The sequence below is a fragment of the Microtus pennsylvanicus genome, chromosome 6, assembly GCF_037038515.1.
Source record: "Microtus pennsylvanicus isolate mMicPen1 chromosome 6, mMicPen1.hap1, whole genome shotgun sequence".
NCBI lineage: Eukaryota > Metazoa > Chordata > Mammalia > Rodentia > Cricetidae > Microtus > Microtus pennsylvanicus.
Genome location: NC_134584.1, coordinates 68716703 through 68735523, shown reverse-complemented (window position 1 = coordinate 68735523; position 18821 = coordinate 68716703). Strand labels below are relative to the sequence as shown.

The 18821-nt window shown below is 35.5% G+C and overlaps 1 pseudogene; it reads right to left on the bottom strand.

Annotated features, from left to right (window-relative positions):
• Positions 1 to 9620: 9620 nt before the first annotated feature.
• LOC142853055 (elongation factor-like GTPase 1) lies at positions 9621 to 12754 on the bottom strand (annotated as a pseudogene).
• Positions 12755 to 18821: the final 6067 nt, after the last annotated feature.

Here is an 18821-nt window from a genome sequence, read left to right as displayed (position 1 = left end):
ATTGAGGAAGACCCTGGACTTCATCCTCAGGGCTCCACAAATGTGGGCACACATACAAGTATATGTCCACACACGTGTGAACACACACACACACACATATATATACACACACATGTAAACAGAAGTTTCTTGTCCTGGCAGCCAATACACAAATTACCACACAGGCCTATAATAACAATAATTGCTTGGTCGATACCTCAGGCTTACTATTACTATATTAAGTTAACCCGTAGTCCTTATTTGTACTCTGCCGTATGCGCTAACATGGCACATGCATCTTCTGCTTTCTCTGCATCAGGCTCCTGACTCCATTCACCTGCTACCCATCATCCTGAGTTTTATCACTCCGCCTAAACTTCCTGCCTGGCTACTGACCAAATGGTGTTTTATCATGCCAATTAAAGGAACAAATCTTTAGAGTGTATAAGGGGATATTCAACAGCACAGACACACCACACAAGCATGAACATGGGAAAAACAAGTAAGTAAACGCATAAATAAAATTCAGGCAATAGGCTCAAACACAGCACTGGAGCTATGGACGGGTTGTAAAGTACATGCTTATCTGCATCAGCAAAGATACAGTCCTCCCAAACTGGAACTAGTCAAATATACTAAATTAATTTTAAGCTCATCAAATTTGACAATTTATGTACCATTAAATCGTATTAAATTTAGAATAAATTAACTCCATTGATACCAATGGTACATGATTATTTATTTATTTATCCTTTTACTCATTCATGCAGGTTTTGTGGCAATTAAAACAGTCACACCAATAGATTATGACAGATAATTTTTGTGTGACCTTCAGTTATATATTGATTTTTGTCTGTGTGAGAATTTCAGCAGTTTAAGTTTACTATAATAATTCAAAGGAAAAGCATGATTTCTGTGTGCTAAATTTCTATGTGTAAATATCAAGTAAAATAATTACTTTATCTATTTACAAATGTTGCTTTGATTTGATGGTAAAAATCCACACCATTTTAGAAAAAGTTGATGTTAAGAACATAGAACCAACCAACTGGAAAACTTTCCCAATGTGAAAGGAATTGATTTTCCTATTCTGTGCTAACATTCATGCTCTGTTGTTATCACATTTCTGCTAAACTCAAAATAAAAGGCCCAAGTTTATATCAATATTATAAATAAATATTATCCATAATATTATATCAAAATTATAAATAAATATTATAAATATTTCTTTTCATTTATAATCAAAGGTACACTATCTCTATATTCACTGTTATTGAGAAGAACTAAAATGAAAACTATAAATGATTAACTGTTTTGACTACCATATAACAACCCTTATTTAAAATATGGAAACAAATTTGCCTTTTCAATTGGTGCATCTAATATTATTTTCATCTATTATTCATTCTTGGATTTTATTGCTGGACATTTTTTAGATTAAAAAAGTCTGTGCGATATATATAAATTCTATTTGCTACAAATCTTTTTAAAAAGTTGGAACAATTAATTTTGAATTTTAAAAAATAATCAACAAGCCATGGGTCTGGAGAAATGGTTCAAGGACTAAGTGGGGGTGCCACTCTTCACAGAATGAGGAGGCTGCTAGTACTCACTTCAGACAGATTACAACCTCCTCTGACAGCTGGCGCTCTGACCTGTATGAACAACTGTATTTACATACTCATGCCCACATCTCAACACAAACAGCACACATAGAGAAAAGTAATTAAAATATTTTAAGACAAATGATGTGGCACACATTTGGAAGGAAAGGACCAGATCTCTATGAGTTCAAGCGGAGCCTGATCTACAAAACAAGTTCCAGAAGAGCCAGGGATACACAGATTAAACCTGGTAATACAGATCACCAACCAGATCCCAAATCATGACACAGACACTTTCTATCACTATGAATGCTTGGCTAGCTTAGCCTCACTAGCACTAGCTAACTCTTTTAACTTCACTTGCTTCTCTCTATCTCCTTAATGCCTCAGGGTTTGTTTTGTTTCTTTTCTTTTCTTTTTTTCTTCTATATATCTTACTTTCACTGCTTCTCATGTCTGGCTGGCTGGTGACTGCCTGACATCTGGCTACAAGTGTGTCTCTCTATTTCTCCCTTTTCTCTCTCCTCTTTCACTCCTATCATTCTTCTTAGCCTAGGGTTCTCTTCATACTTAATCTCCTTGAATATGCTTTCTCTGACTAGCTATTGGCCATTTAGCTCTTTATTAGACCAACCAAGATCCTTAGGCAGACAAGGTAAAACAAATGCATCTCATATTTACATAATTAAACAAATGTCCTTGCATCATTAAACAAATTCAGCATAAACAAATGTAACACACATTTACACAATGAAAGTAACAGTTTGCTTTAAGGAAACAAAACCTCCTATTCACAAAAGATCTGGTACTTATGATATTGAATGAAACTAAAGATATAAAGATCATTTATGAAATTATTATTTTTCTACCAAGATCACATCAAAAAAAGTTATCCACCATGATCCAGTAGCATTCATTCCAGAGATTCAAGGATGGTTCAATATGCCAAAATCTGTTAATACAATCCACCATATAAACAAACTGAAAGAAAAAAATCCATGATCATCTCATTAGATGCTGAAAAAAACCTTCAACAAAATCTAGCGCCTCTTCATAATAAAGGTCTTGGAAATAATCAGTGATACAAGGAACATACCTAAACATAAAAAGGCAATTTACAGCAAGCCAACAGCTAACCTCAAATTAAATGCAAAGAAACTCAAAGCAATTCTACTAAAATCATGAACAAAAGAAGGCGGCCCATTCTCTCCATATCCATTCAATACAATGTTGAAGTTCTAGCTAAAAAAAATAGGATGACAATATGAGATCAAAGGGATACAAATTGGAAAGGAAGAAGTCAAACTTTCACTATTTGAAGATGATATGATAGTAATCCCTAACAGTCTACCAGTGAGTAATCTCCTATAGCTTATAAACACCTTCAATAATGTGTCAGGATACAAATTTATTTTTTCAGGATACAAAATTAACTCAATAAAATCAGCAGTGTTTCTTTTTTTTTTGTCATTTTATTTTTTTATTTTTATTTTTTTTTTGGGTGTAACATTTTATTTTATTTTATTTTTTTAAATTTATTTATTTATTAAAGATTTCTGTCTCTTCCCCGCCACCGCCTCCCATTTCCCTCCCCCTCCCCCAATTAAGTCTCCCCCCAGCCCGAAAAGCAATCAGGGTTCCCTGTCCTGTGGGAAGTCCAAGGAACCCCCACCTCCATCCAGGTCTAGTAAGTTGAGCATCCAAACTGCCTAGGCTCCCACAAAGCCAGAACCTGGAAACAACCTAGATGCCCTTCAATGGAAGAATGGATGAAGAAAGTATGGAATTTATACATATTAGAGTACTACTCAGCAATAAAAAACAAGGACTTCATGAATTTTGCATACAAATGGATGGAAATAGAAAACACTATCCTGAGTGAGGTAAGCCAGACCCAAAAAGAGGAACATGGGATGTACTCACTCATATTTGGTTTCTAGCCATAAACCAAGGACATTGAGCTTATAATTAGTGATCCTAGAGAAGCTAAATAAGAAGGAGAACCCAAAGAAAAACATATAGGCATCCTCCTGAATATTAACCTTCAGCAGTGTTTCTATATACAAACATTAAATGGGCATAGGAAGAAATCAGAGAAACATCGCCCTTTACAATAATCAAAAATAATATAAAATATCTTGTAATAACTCTAACAAAACAAGCAAAAGACCTGTATGACAAGAACCTTAAGTCTTTGAAGAAAGAATTGAAGAAGATAACAGAAAATGGAAACATCTCTCATATTCTTTGATAGGAAGGATCAATATAATAAAAATGGCAATCTTACAAAAGCAATCTATAGACTCAACACAATCCACATCAAAATCTCAACACAATTCTTTACAGTCCTCCAAAGAATAACACTCAGCTTCATATGGGAAAAAAACAAGAAAACTAGAAAAATCTTGTACAATAAATGAACTTCTGGAGTATATTGGTATAATATTTATGTTTTAATAAAGAAAGTTTACCTGGAGATCAGAGGGCAAAGCAGCCATAATAGTCAGCCATACCGGGCAGGAAGTGGTAGCATTCACCTTTAATCCCAGGACTCGGGAGAAGCAGGTGGATCTCTGTTAGTTCAAGGCCATTTTAGGCTACATAAGATTGAATCTGTCTGAAAGAGAAACAGATTCCACACAAAGGTGATGCAGCACTAAGCGGGTAGAGAAAGGAGTGACATGGCTGGACAGAGAGAGGAATATAAGTGGGAAGAGACAGGAGCTCAGTGGAGTGTTGAGTGTGGGGGGTGGAGTCTTCAGGATGTGGAGACAGGAACTTGACCATTTTTGGTCTGAGATAGAGGTAAGAACCATTAGCTGACTGCTTTGCTTTTCTATTATTCAAGTGGAAGCCCATTATCTATCACTGATTGTTTATAAATTGTACTATATTTGGCATTTGGGGTAAAGTTTTTGCCTATGGCTTTAAAGCCACTGGCATAGGCCACAGCCATGAGTAGTTAGAGTCATTCCCCCATCAGCTAGGTTTTTATTTTTACTCTCCTGATGGGCTCTCCTTAATCCTCCTTCTTGGGCTCCTAATAAACTAGGTAGCTGCCTTGAAATCCAGTCAGGCTTTTTACTGTTCTATGCAGCAGCAATAATTTTTACATCTTCATCAACTTCAGAAGCAGATTTGATAAGATAATTGGGAACTCTTAAAGGGAATAATTAGTTAAAATAGAGAGATTTCCCACATTAAAAAAATGGGACACACCATTACATTAGAGGTATTAGTATTTCTGTACAGTACTATGCTTGACAGATTAAAAATGGAATGATTAAATAAGAGGATATCTAATTTAGATGGGATTTATGTAATGTCAATTATAAACACTATCAGTATTTTCATTTTTATTGTATTACTGAAAAAGTGTCTGTCCTTGGCAAAACCTGATAAAACAGATCAAAGACGTATTCAAATTCAGACAGAGAATTTGAACGGAGAACCAATTTCAGAGTGGCATTATAAGAATAGAGGCTGCTCCTGCCTAAGTTTTGAAAACAACCAACCTTAACATACCTAGTAACTTAAAGGGAATTGACAAATGGTAGCAGCTCTGTTACACTAACTGGACTCCTGTGCCAACGTTAGATTTAAAGTGATTCAAGGAAGCATTAGTCTCATATGGCATGCATTCCCTTTTTGTGAAGCAAATATTAAATTCAAGGTCAGTTTGCAATAGAATCTCTAGAGACTGGATAAATTGATTAAAGGTGTTTTAGCTCATCGTCCACAAGTACAATAGTTTATAAAATAGGCTAAGATTATTGAACAGGGTAAAGTTAGAGATATGTAAATCTTCCAAGATCAAATTCTTGGAGAAAAGAATTGTGCTATTATAGAATGGCAATCTGTATATGATGACCAGACCAATGATTTATGGTACACAGCAGCTTTTAATGCTAAGAACAGAACTGAAGAAATAGGAGAGAAAATTGAATAACTTACTAAAGTTATGCAGAATCCCAAAAAAAGACTTTATGGTTTTCTTACAAAGGTTGATTTTAGTAGTAAATAGAATGATTCCAAATTCAAAAGCTAGAAAAATAGTAACTGAATCTCTGTCTTTTGAAAATTCTAATTCTCAAAGGATTGTTAGGCCATTAAAAACTAGGTTGGAATCTTTGGAGGAATGAATCTGAGATATAATTAATATTGAATATCATGACCATGATTATACTTGGCCCAAAGAGTTGATTTCCAGAGGTTTGAAGAAATATAGGAATGTCAAGTGTTTCAATTGTGGCAAACCAGGGTCACTTTAGAATGGATGGTAAGAATGGCGTTTCTAGAAACAATGATTTTTCTAAGCATAAACTATTCAGATCACCCCTCCTTTCTGGATTTTGCAGGAGGTGTGGCAAAAGTAGGCATTGAACTAATGACTGAAGGTCCATGAGGGATATTCTAGGTCATCCTTTGCCTTCAGGAAACTACATGAGAGGCCACTTGCAGGCTCCTATGCCAAATCTGTTTCAGTCATTTCCTACCATCAAAGAGGAAACTCCTTCCCAAAGCAGTAAAAGAAGCTAATACCTTTCAGCACTTGGGAGGCAGAGGCAGATGGATCTCTGTGAGTTCGAAGCCAGCTTGGTCTACAAAGTGAGTTCCAGGACTGGCTTCTTGGCTTCTTATCTACTGGGAAACCCTCTCTAGGAAAAAAAGAATCTAAGGCCTATTGAAAAAAAAAACATACTACTTTGGATAACAGAATAGCAATAGAAGAGAGAAAAAAATCATGAGAAACCATAGAGTATTTTGACAAATTCTTTAAATGTACAAAGACTAAAATTAAAAATATGAATAAATTATATTGTCATTGAAGATCTGGTAGACACAGGTGTGGAATTAACAGTAATTTTATCAGAATCATCACATCCAAATTCACCTCTTCAGGATGTAAATGTTCAGTTTTTAGAGAATGGAATTTTATCTGAGGCAAAGCAGAGTGAGAGATGGGTCAAATGTAGGCCCAGAAGTACAGAGAAGAGAATTGGAACCACATGTGACTACCATAGCAATGAATTTGTGGGGATGTGATTTGTTATGGCAATGAAATACTGAAATTAACATTACCCCAATCTTAGAAACAAATCATAAATTAACAGATGTTTCAAGGAAAAAGATTACAAGATATTATTTTAAAAAAACAGTCATCAACTATTCTGGTTTTGCAAAACAGTCAGTAAGAAGCTAGGAGGCTTCTCAAAGAAATGACTATTTTACTATTTATTGGTTCCTGTCAGTGCACCCTACTGCTTCAAGGCTCTTTCACAGTTCTAGATACTAACAAACCACCCTTTCTTAGTGGATTATTCTTTTGTCTTTAATTTTTATATAATCTATCATCGTATGCTCTAAATCTGTTGAAAACTTAACACAATAGCATTGTAAGCTGTTTCTTTTTGTGTTTATAAAATACTTTTAAGTAAGCAAAAAAGGATCCAATTTTTTCTTAAGGGAAAGAAAAGAGATGTTAGGGTGAAAAATGTATAGCAACACCCATTAAACCAAGAAAGAAACCATGTCTTTGAGGAAAGATACCATTCACAAAACTCCTTAAAATTATTCATTACTTATTTATAGTTCTTATAAATAATTATTTTATTTTACAAATAATTTTTAAATTTATAAATAATATTTTATAAAACAAATTTTATTTTATTTTATTTTATTTATTTTGTAGTTTCATAAGTAATTATTACTTATTTTACAGTTTTTATAATTATTTATTACTTGTTTTATAATTCAATGATTTTGTAACTTCCTCATTAGACCTGCTCATATTACTTCATCCCAGGTCAGCAAGAAAAGTAATGCAAAGAAATGACACCCATGGTCATCATGGATCACTCTTCTAAGTCCCAGGGGCCTGCTCATTGTCTTTGGTGCCCAAGAATCACCTGTACAGTAAGAATAAATTTGTACATTTTGACAATTTAACATTTTAATGGCAATTTCTTGCTCAAACTTGACATATCCTTTTGAGGAATTCATCTTGTCATGCATGTCACTTTGCCATTTCTGTCAATTTCCCATTTTTAATTTTAATATGGTGAATAATAGGTGATAAGCGCTGATTAGGGATGAACCTGGGATGATTTTGTTACAATTTGCTTCTGTTCATACATAAACATGCAATCTATGTTGGCCATTATAAAAGAAATATGCTGCCATTTTAGAACTTTTATTTGAATATCTTTTACAACGTGTTGCCTTAATAACATAAGATTACCTGGAAGTAAAATGATCTTACTTTTCAAAATAAATACATGTTAAAATTATGAAACCTCCGTATCAAGCAATTCTTAGTTCTCCATAATGAAGCGACTTTCCAGTTAAAGTAAAAAAGCATAATTAGGACCAGTCTGATATAACAAATTCAACATTTATGATTGTGAAAGTTCCTTCTTATGACGTAATTTTAAAATTTATAAGAAATTAATTACAATGCTTGGATATGTATCAATGAGATATGAAACATTCATTACTAAGTACTTATATTTTTATTTAACATAATTTTAAGTGGATCAATAAAATCAATTCCTCTTGCTATAAGCTTCTGACTCATGATTTTATTCAATCACTATCACCCAGGTCTATGTAATATCTTTATTAGTAACTAAGTCTATGACAGAAATCACGTTGCTGAGAACCACTCCAGGAGAAACCTGTCTTATCCTTGCGTATTAATTACTTTTTCATTGCTATCACCAAATGTCTGACAGGAATTAAAGGAGGGACAATCTCAACCAATGCACATGGGAGTACTGTCCACATAGAGGAGAAAGAATAGCTGCAGGATTTTGAAATGTTTGGTCACACATTATGCCCACAATCAGGCAGCAAAAGGAAGATAGGCATTGGGTTAATAAAGCTCAACATGTGCCCTTCTTAACCATGCTTCCTTTTCCAACAAACTTCCACATCTTATCAAAACAGTACCACTAGATGTTTAGTGAGTGTTTTAGAATATGGGCTGAATGAAGATATTTCTCACTAACTGTACAAACGGTGCCGTTTCTGCTTTCCAAAACGTTGAGCTGGGCTGTAAAATCCTAAGGCCTACTTTTATTTTCCCATTTATAGAGAGCATTCCATTATAAAGAGGAAGAAAGAAAAAAAGAGAGAGAGAGAAAGAGAAAGGAAGACAGAGAGAAAGAGAGAGAAAAAAGAGAGAGAGAGAGAGAGAGAGAGAGAGAGAGAGAGAGAGAGAGAAAGAAAGAAAGAAAGAAAGAAAGAAAGAAAGAAAGAGCCAGTGAGTATGAGTCAATAAGCAAGGATAGAATAAGAAGTGCCAGACTGTAAAACTTCATTTTGGACTCCATAACACTCTTACTCCAATGTTGTGTAACAATTTTCTCCAAATGTAAATGTTCCATTCTAGAATGAGGCTCCTTATGACATGGAAAATCTCTAATATTTACAAGAGACAATAAGATTATCATTACATATTCAAAAGCTTACACAATTTACAAAATAATTTTCCAAGCATATATAAGCAGAATGCTGGTGGGAGATGAGATTCTCCGACTTGTTAATCTTCCTTCAAGTCATGAGGGACTATGGAGGTATAATTTTGTTAGTTGTCACCCGTGCTGGAGTAGACTATTCAGTGATGTAGTTGCCTTTGAGTTTCCTTGCTCCTGTAAGTAAGCAGAATAAATCAACATTCCTGGGATCCAAAAACTTGGTACCTATGAGTGGAATCAAATGGTAAGGAAGAAGAAAATATGATGGAGAAAAGGGACATTCATCATTTATGACTATAATAGAGAAGAGGGGAAATATGTGATTCAGCATGCAGAAGGAATGCTTAGTAGCAACCCAATAAAGAAAAACTATGATATTCAGGGAAGACTCAGTTCCCAAATTTCTTTTTCTTTTTGTCTTTAAAATATTTAAACCAGGTTTATTATTAAAAGTGAACACGCATATAATTTATCAGAATGAGATATTCCCAAATTGTACCTTGATAATACTTGTTAATTCATTAAAAGGAAAAGGCCCCAACACCCGCAGTAGCTCCTATTTTTAGCTTTTTTTTTTTTTTTTTTTTTTTTTTTTTTTTTTTTTTTTTTTTTTTTTACTGAGTGTTCTCTGCTTTTCTGTGTGTTCGGCAATCGTTTCTTCCATATAGAGGCCCTTCTGCTTCCATACTGCATTTGTGCACTCTGGGCTGGGTTCTAGGAAACTGTCTTCTTCCCAAAGTGAAGATACTCCTCCTCAGTGGTTGGCACCCAGAAGGGGTCACTATGAATGACCTCTCAGTGTCTGAACACCAGTTGGGGACTAGCCAGTCCACTGGTCCTCTTTCTGATTTCATCAGCAAAGCTGAAGCTTTCTGCCACAGGCACCATGACCCTGATGAACACATCCCTCTCTTCCTTCACTTGTTCCTGAAGGACTCGACCTTCTTGCTTTGACAGCACAGCATAGACTTGGCTGAGAACATCACTGGTTGCCATGAGGTAAACTGTGTACATGTTACCATCAGGCATTGAGGTCTCACTTGTAGAGCATGGTCACACGCTTCTTGCATGGTGGCAATCAGCTGCCCTGAGAAAGGTCCATTGCAATCAATGTCTGGAGAATCTCCTTTTGCAGAAGTCTCTTCAAATGAATGAGAGTAGCCACCTTATTGTTCTTGGGTTTTGTCTCTACTGTGATAGGTTTTACCTTCCTCCTGTCCCTTTCCTGCCAGATCACATTGTTCTTGTTTCTTGTTTTTCACTTGTTCTTTGTTCTGCCCCTTACTTTAGTTTCTACTTTTCTAGAACAAAACAGACACCCACGAGGGGCTCCTCATATATGAGGTCAGAGAGGGGTGCTAGTGGAAGTCACTCAGAATAATATTGCCAAAGTCTAGGAATCCACTGATTTCTTTCAATTCTGTGGTAGCTGGGCCCAACTGTACTGAAAATCTTCACTTCTAACAAGTATGGGCCCACATTTTCTCTTCTGGAAGTGGTATGGCCCAAATACAAAATTAACTAGTTTATGGGTCATAATTATGGTGATGAGTCTGTCAGAGTCAACGTGGATGCCTTATGTAATTTTGCCTTGCTCTTCCTTTGTTTGGTGTATGACAGCTGTCTGCCTATTTCTTCATTGACCATGTCAATTTTAGGAGGCTTTGTGATTGTTTCTCTGAATGGAATAATGGCTCAGACACACTGATGTAAATCTTTGCAAACTTTCTAAGTCATCCAAACATTGTTGAAGGTGGGACTTCCCTGCTGTGACCAAAACATGTTCTCCTGGTTCCTAATTAAAATCTGGACACAGAGACTAGCTTGGTTTAACAGCTTCATTCCTTTCACATGCTGAGGTATTTCATTTGGGTGTTTTGGTTCAACAGCAACCATCACAATAGGGGTGGCTTCAAAGTTCAGTGGAATAACTGGAGGGCAGGATGAGAGGTTGCACAAAGTTGCAGATTTTAGAAGAAAGTATTAGAGGCCTCCAATTCCAAGCACAGGTCCTCCAGATCTTCCAGCTCCCTTCCCATCAGAAGATTCCGGCTCTCCATAGTACAACATGTCATGTGGGAAACAAGAAATAGATCCTCTAATGAAGCTGAGAAGCCTAGTGGAACTCACTGCAAAAACTCAACAGGGCTGTATTTGGTCCCAAGACAAAAAAAAAATTGCCCTCTTTGAGTTATGTCACTGTATACATGAGCAAATGCAATCAAGCCCTCTTGGCTGCTTCCTTCCTGGGGAACAGGTTGAGGGTTAACACTTGTCACATCTGGCTCATCACCTACCTTTTGGCTCATCTCCCTGGGGACTTGGTTAAGGGCACTTCCATCCTGGGGGAAACCCTGGGTTGCCTGTCTCTGTTCTCCTCCAAGCTTCTCTGCATGTTTTTGTCATGCATGTTCACATCTTTGGGCCATTTTTTTTCTTGAGTGAGAGGCCTCAGCTTATTCTAAAGCAAGGTTTCACATTATCTGCAAACATTTTGTAAACAGAGATAATAACTGGAGCAGTATCTTCATTTCCATATATCATAAAGGCTGCTTTCTGGGCCTGGGTTTCCAGTGGAAGAGACTCAGATGTCTGTGACCATGTGCAGTTTCTGATACACCATAGTGAGAAGAGTGTGAGATATGCGGAGCCACTGGCTACAAATGACATTTATCTGGACTTAGACTCATGGGCTCCAATTTTTAATCCTAAAGAAGTCACAAATTTGTCAAGGTTTTTTTTTTGCTTTTTTATATTTTTTTAAGTTTTTTTTGTCATTTTTCAAGACCATATCATACAAAGTACAAATATTTTCCAGGATTAACTGTACAAATAAAGGTTTCTTTCCTTGGTTCTGATCAACTTTCATAATATCTTAGCCTTCATACTTGTATAATGATCTCCCCACAGGGTCTTCAAAAGAACTTTCTTCTTGATGCCAATTTTTCGACAGTGGATTCTGGCAAAGTGCTCAGTTTCAAAGCAGCAGCCATCTATTGCACTGGTACAGACCATATTGTCCTGCTGGGGGGGAAAGTGTAGTTGAGAGTCTTCAGCATTCTCCAAGCCAGTGCTCCAGTCATGCACCTCATCTCTTTTTCAGAATGTGTCTTCACCTGGGATTTTCTCTCTGCTCTTTGTTCTGGACTTTAGAAGTAAAAACAGTTTCTGTAAATGCTTTCATCTGTCCTAAAATATTAGGTGAGGTTAGGCTTTTTGTGTGGGGTGAATTTTACCTTCACTATCAGGTGATCTATGTTATTTATCACTGAAACAGGATGGATGTTTTTAAGCCAGGCTTGTTACAGAACTGCCTGTGTCTGTGGACAAACCCTCCACAGCTTCCACCACAAAGATGCATCCATCACAAATGTGAACCACTGTTGATACCTCTGAGGAAAAATCCACATGTCTAGGAGAGTTTATCAGATTTATCAGGTATTCCTCATTACCATCTGCATAATGTAGCAAAAAAATGCTGGATTTCATGGTGATCCCTCTGACCTATTCATCCTCTCTGCTGTCCATTTCTTTACTTCCCTACCAGATGACTGGAGATAATTCCATTACTAGATAGGAGACGATCAGCAATGGTAGTTTTTCCATGCTCAATGTGAGCCAAAACACAGATATTTCTGGTGTTGACAATTTTTTCTGAAGCTGACTCATCTTGTCAATGCCATTGTGCACCATGGTTACTTATTTTCTGTGATGGCTTCAAGTTTACCCATACTTTTAAGGCTCCAGGATTTCTTCAATTGGGAAAGACTTAAGTGAGCAATGAAAGAAACCTTTCACATGTGGCTCATGAAACTATAGATACAGAGTGATTTAGAAGCCATTATCAATGTGTATATCAACTCTAATTCTCTCCTAGAGAAAATATGAACAAAGGCATTCCTTGATGATCTGACTCATACAAATCAGTAGTAACATTTGATTATCACAATCTGAGATTGACTTGAATCTCAGGCACCAGTAGACAGTGATGGAGAGATAGGTATTACTGGATAAAATCACTGTAAAAGAAAAGGAGAGGAAGGACAGGTTACTAAGAGAATTGAGCATGAAGAAACCACTGTTTTGGGGTGTGAGTTAACCAGGTTCCATAAATGAGAGCTAAGAAAGAGGCTGAACCTAGACCATCATGCCCAAACCCGCCAGAAAAAAATTGATGAGATGTTTTTCTGTTTTAGTGAGTCTGCCCAGTCTCTGATCTTGCCTTCTTTCAATGCCAAAGCAACCACAGAAGGGTGAGTCAGATAAGTGAGCTTTCTTTTACCTCCACCAAGCAATTTCATAACACCCCTAAAACATCCACAACAACCAGTTACCAATGAAATGTAGTCACCCCAGGCTGTCCAATATTCAGCACGACACAAAACACTACTCTGGACACTCCTCCTGCATGCTCTGAAACCAACAATGTTTTTCAAAGACAAAAGAAAACCAAACTTCAATTCATCATAGGCAAGCCACTCTCATAGCGTCACACAACCAGGGAAATAAATCTAGACGTCCAGGTAACACAGCGAACATGAAAGTCCAAAATAATATGCTCCTCCCTAAAGATTTCCCACATATACTAACATTAGGACACAGAATCTAAAAGTTTTTAAATCTAAAAACAAACAGAGAGAGAAAGAGAGAGAGAGAGGTATAGAGATAGATGATAGATAGATAGATAGATAGATAGATAGATAGATAGATAGATAGATAGATGATAGATAGATAGATAGATGATAGATAGATAGATAGATGATAGATAGATAGATAGATAGATGATTGATTGATAGATAATAGATGATATATATATGATAGATATAGATAGATAGATACATAGATAGATAATAGGTAGATAGATGATAGATAGATAGATAGATAGATAGATAGATAGATGATAGATAGATAGATAATAGATGATAGATAGATGATAGATATAGATAGGTAGATAGATAGATAGATATAGATGATAGATAGATAGATAGATAGATAGGTAGATAGATAGATAGATAGATAGATAGATAGATAGATAGATAGATAGATAGAGATAGATGCCCAACTACTTTAAAGAGGCCATGAATTCACCAGAGTGAATTTAATTGAGGACACTTGCAAAGTCCAGAAAAATGCACATAAGCGACTGAATAAAATAAGAAAGATTATTCAGAATTTAAAAACTAAGCACACTAAAGAAATAGAAATATTGGACAAAAGTCAAGTTAAATTTAAGATGGAGAAAACGCAGGGGAAAACCTATAGAATGGATCAAGGAGAAGACAGTATGTTAAAAGTTGCAGATAAGGCAGACATGAAAGAAATAGTAATATAAAGGATGACATGAAGGGAAGAGAATGCAGAAACTTTGTAACCTAGAAACTGTATGAAGTATTAGTGGATCAACTGAATGCCATATTGAGATGTGATCTTTATAAGGATTGAAAGAAGGGCAATGCTGATATGGGTTTTGTGTTCTATAATCTAGGCAAATAGAAGAAGATTTGAGTCAATATGGAATTTTGGGGATGGAAAAAGCATAACAGAAAGACAAAGTTGTGCACTAAGTTTCAGAGAGGCTACAAAGCCTGCGCTTTAGTTTATGGAAGAATAGATTAATCCTGTTCTAGATCAGGACAATGACCTTTCCGGAATATATAATGTAAAGTACACTGTGGATAGATTGTGCTCCAGTCCACAGCCTTCTTCAGCAGCCAGATGTGGTTGACAGGAAGGGAAAGGCACAGCAGCGACAGGCATGATACACCAGATCACATCTCTCAGGCTGAATATAGGCCAAGTAAACCAACCATTTCTGTAGAAGCTATTGGACTAGTTGGGATTAGAACTGGCTAACTTTTAGACTGAAATAAAAGAATGTGGAATATTTCAAAAATTCTGGAATTTGAAAAGGTGGTGAAAACTAGATGTCCTCAGATCAAAACACTGAGAACATAAATGAAAATATTAAGCAGCAAAGGTGATTTAGCCATAAGGGGAATAAACATGGATCTTTCCCTACTTACTCTTTTGATTTCTTTACTATCATTTTATGTTCATGAATATTTTGGCAGAATGTACATATGTACACCACATGTCTGCCTTGTGTCCACAGACATCAGCAGAACGTGTCAGAGACCCTGGAACTGTAGTTACAGTTGGTCGTGAGCCTCCATATAAGTGCTGGGAATGGACCCAAGGTCTTCTGCAAGAACAAGCACTAACTGCTGAGCCATCTGTCTAGCCCTATTCTAAAATTTTAAAGTAACTCACGGTTTATACACTACTGAACATATATTAAATAGTAAATTTACTATTAGAGTGAGTAAATAAAATGGATTCCCATTAGCAACTTTTATTTATTAAATGGCAATCCTATCTGAGGTTTTGAAAGAGATAAAGGCTGAAGAAATTGTACTAAATAAAGTGAAATAAATTGTAAAGATTAAAAGCATAAATCATTTCTTATTTGCCTGTGGTTTGCGTGTGGGACTGAAGAAGCGACCCACATTATCATGGAATGTGTGTGTGTGTCTGTGTGTGTGTGTGTTTATGTGTCTGTGTGTAACAATAATTAATTTAAAAAGAGGCAATAAAGTGAGAAAAATTTATATGTGGGAGAGTATGAAGATAGGAAAGAGGAAAGGAAAATGGTCTTATTATATTATAATCTGGAAAAGAGAAGAAAAATGTTTTAAAGTTACCTTGATTCCTGAAGTAAAGGCAGGAACAATTTGAGAAAGCTGCCTGGCAACCACGGAGCCTACATGGGTATACTGTGGTTGTTAGGTTGAGGGTTTTGTGGGACTCCTATCAGTGGGAATGTAGGTGTCTCTGACTCTTTTTCCTCTTTTGGGATACTTTTTCTTTTCCAAGCTTGCCTCCTCCACCTTGATGTGACGTTCTGTGTCTAGCCTTAGAGCATCTTGGGTCATGTTCATTTGATATACCTGAGAGAACTGCTAATGTCTGAAGGGAAATAGCAGTCTATTTGGGGAACAGAGAAGGAAGGGACACTGAGAGGTGTGGTAGGAGGGGAGCCTGCGATTGGGATGTATTGTATGAGATAAAATGAATTAAAAAGAAAAAAAACTGCATTCCACAAAGGGTACATTTTCTTCACCTTCGACTTAAAGGATAGACAGGATGGATATTAGAGAACATCCCCTGGAAAGAGAAAACAAAGGCCACAGTGAGCAGCAGATAAGGAAGTCACTAAAAGTTGGATATGGTTGTTTGGAAGATGTCAGGTCTTTGCATCTGGCTTGCATGCTTGCCCTGCTGGACACAGGAAAGATGTTTTACATGAATTGTAAAAATCACTAGAGTTTTCATAAATGTGAGCACCTAGTTATGAATAGAGATAAAATAAAAAGATATTCTAAGACCTGATTTTAAAACCAAAACATATTTAAAAGAGATACCATGGGAAGATTTAACTTGAGCTGAGTAAAACCAAAGAAAAGACTCTGGAATACTGGCCCTCTGTTACCATGTGTTCAAAAATGTGATCAGAATAAAAAAAAAAAAAGAGTTGTTCTCTGGTTTCTTCTTCTAGACTTGTTGGAAACTCTTAATTTGATGTAAGGGGAATTTTTATACTTCATCATAAAGCTTGTTTTCTGAGTTACAAGAAAAACACTTGGGTTCTAATTACAGAAAAGGAAGAGAAAAAAGCCATTTGAGGTGATATGGAAATTTTAAGAAAGAATAAATAAAAACTAAAGCTGCTAATTTGAATCAATGATTTACATCTTCAGGGTATTTTCAGTATTAACACTGCAAAGGTTATGAGATGATAGGAAATGGTTGCTGTCACTGTCCTCTCTTCATGGTCTTTCATGAAGCACAGACCTCAAAATCTTGCTCCAGATTTGGAGAAGCTTCATATTTGTTTCTAATTTGTTATTCCAAATTTCAACTCTGAAGTAACCACTCTGACTAAAGCTCCTTTAGGTTGCTGTTTCCTTCACTAAGCCTTCCCAAGATTCACATTAGCTGTTTTGAGATGCAAAAATTATTCTGTAAAAAAAAAGTAGGATTAAGGAATACATTTAAAACAATATATCTCATTTCCATGTACAAAGGTTTGGCTCTTGCTTTTTATTTTGGAATGGTCAAATTCTGATTTTAAAATCTTGATTTAATTTATTATAATGTGTTCTATCTTTAAAATTGCATGACTTACACAAGAAATAATTCTTATCTAAATAGAAAGTATAGGTACTGTCTTTGCTCATCTCTGTTCTTTCCCTCAAATTAAAAAATAAGAACTAATTTTGTGTCTTCTGGCTCTAACTTAGCACTTGGAAAGTTATATTCTTTTGCTTCTTAAATAATAATTCTCTAAATTCAAAAATATTATCTCTGCCGTCTCACTTTGGCTTAGCTCTTGATCACATCTTTGTTCAGCCATCTTGTTTATCATATGTAATAATAACCACCAGAAAAGAAAAATAAATCAATTTAAAAGAATTTTAAAAGAAAAGACAGCTACAACTACTAGAGATTTACTGACTATACATATACTGTTACACATACGCAACTACTCTAATAATGATGACTATAGTATTAAAATATACATCTTGATATTAGAAAATTGATTTATGAACCTGTTAGTAAATTTATGAGGATAAAAATTAACATTTTTTTTAAAAAGACATTTTTATACTATGTTTTGTATTCAATATTAGAAAAGAACCAGTATAAAACAAATGCAAATTTTCTGGCTTATGCATTTTATTTCAATAAAATTAAAAAGCAAAACTGAATTATATTTAAAAATCAAAGCACAATGATAATGCTTATGAAGTTCAGAAGTAAATCAATCCCCACTTCAATGCCCACTCACATACTGGGCTTTGTGGTTGCAAGTGTTCTTAACCACCAACTTAGTATTAGTAGACATATGAAAAATATTAGCCTGACTATTCCTTAATAAGTTAATAAACTATCACTAAACAGAATACTTATGAAACCTTTCCATGCTCAATTTGAGAATAATTTTGTGAATAACATCTGAAGCTATCCAATTATCATTTAGTAAACATAATAGTTTATTTTTTATAAAATGCAATTAGGTAAATGTAGATACTATATGATTAAAATTTTAGTTTTTCTTTTGTTAATTTGACAGTTATAAAACCAAAAAGAGTAAGTCACAAATCATAACTTTGAGTTTAGTTTTATGGCAGGAAATGACAGCTATAGACAATTCAATTTAAGTATGATACAAACATGAAATTAATTATACCTATCTGTTTCTGAAAAAGAAAGAATTAAGTAAGAAGCCTTGCTGAAAAATAAAATAAGTTAGAAAGCAAGATCCAAGGCTTTAAAAATTATTCTATGGCAGACTTAGGGAACATGTAACAATGGTATATTCTGTTGCCTCTCTAATGTACTTCTTAATGTGTCTTTATAGCTGTAGTTTTAGAGCCTGTCCTGGAACTAGCTCTTGTAGAGCAGGCTGGCCTTGAACTCACAGAGATCTGCCTGACTCTGTGCTGGGATTAAAGGCGGGCGCCACCACCACCCAGCCAGTTCAGACATTTTATCCTCTAATATTAGGAGGCCCCTTTAAGGTCATTCTCATATATTCAATAAAGTTTCTACTGCACTAGATTTCAACCCTGCCCCTTAAATGTCTCCCAGTTCCAGCTGTCTCTCCCCACACTCTCTTCCTCTAACCCAGCTCCCCAGAATTACCTCCACTAGTCTCACTTTATATAGGATTTCTTTAGGGCTTATAGATTCAGGTGAT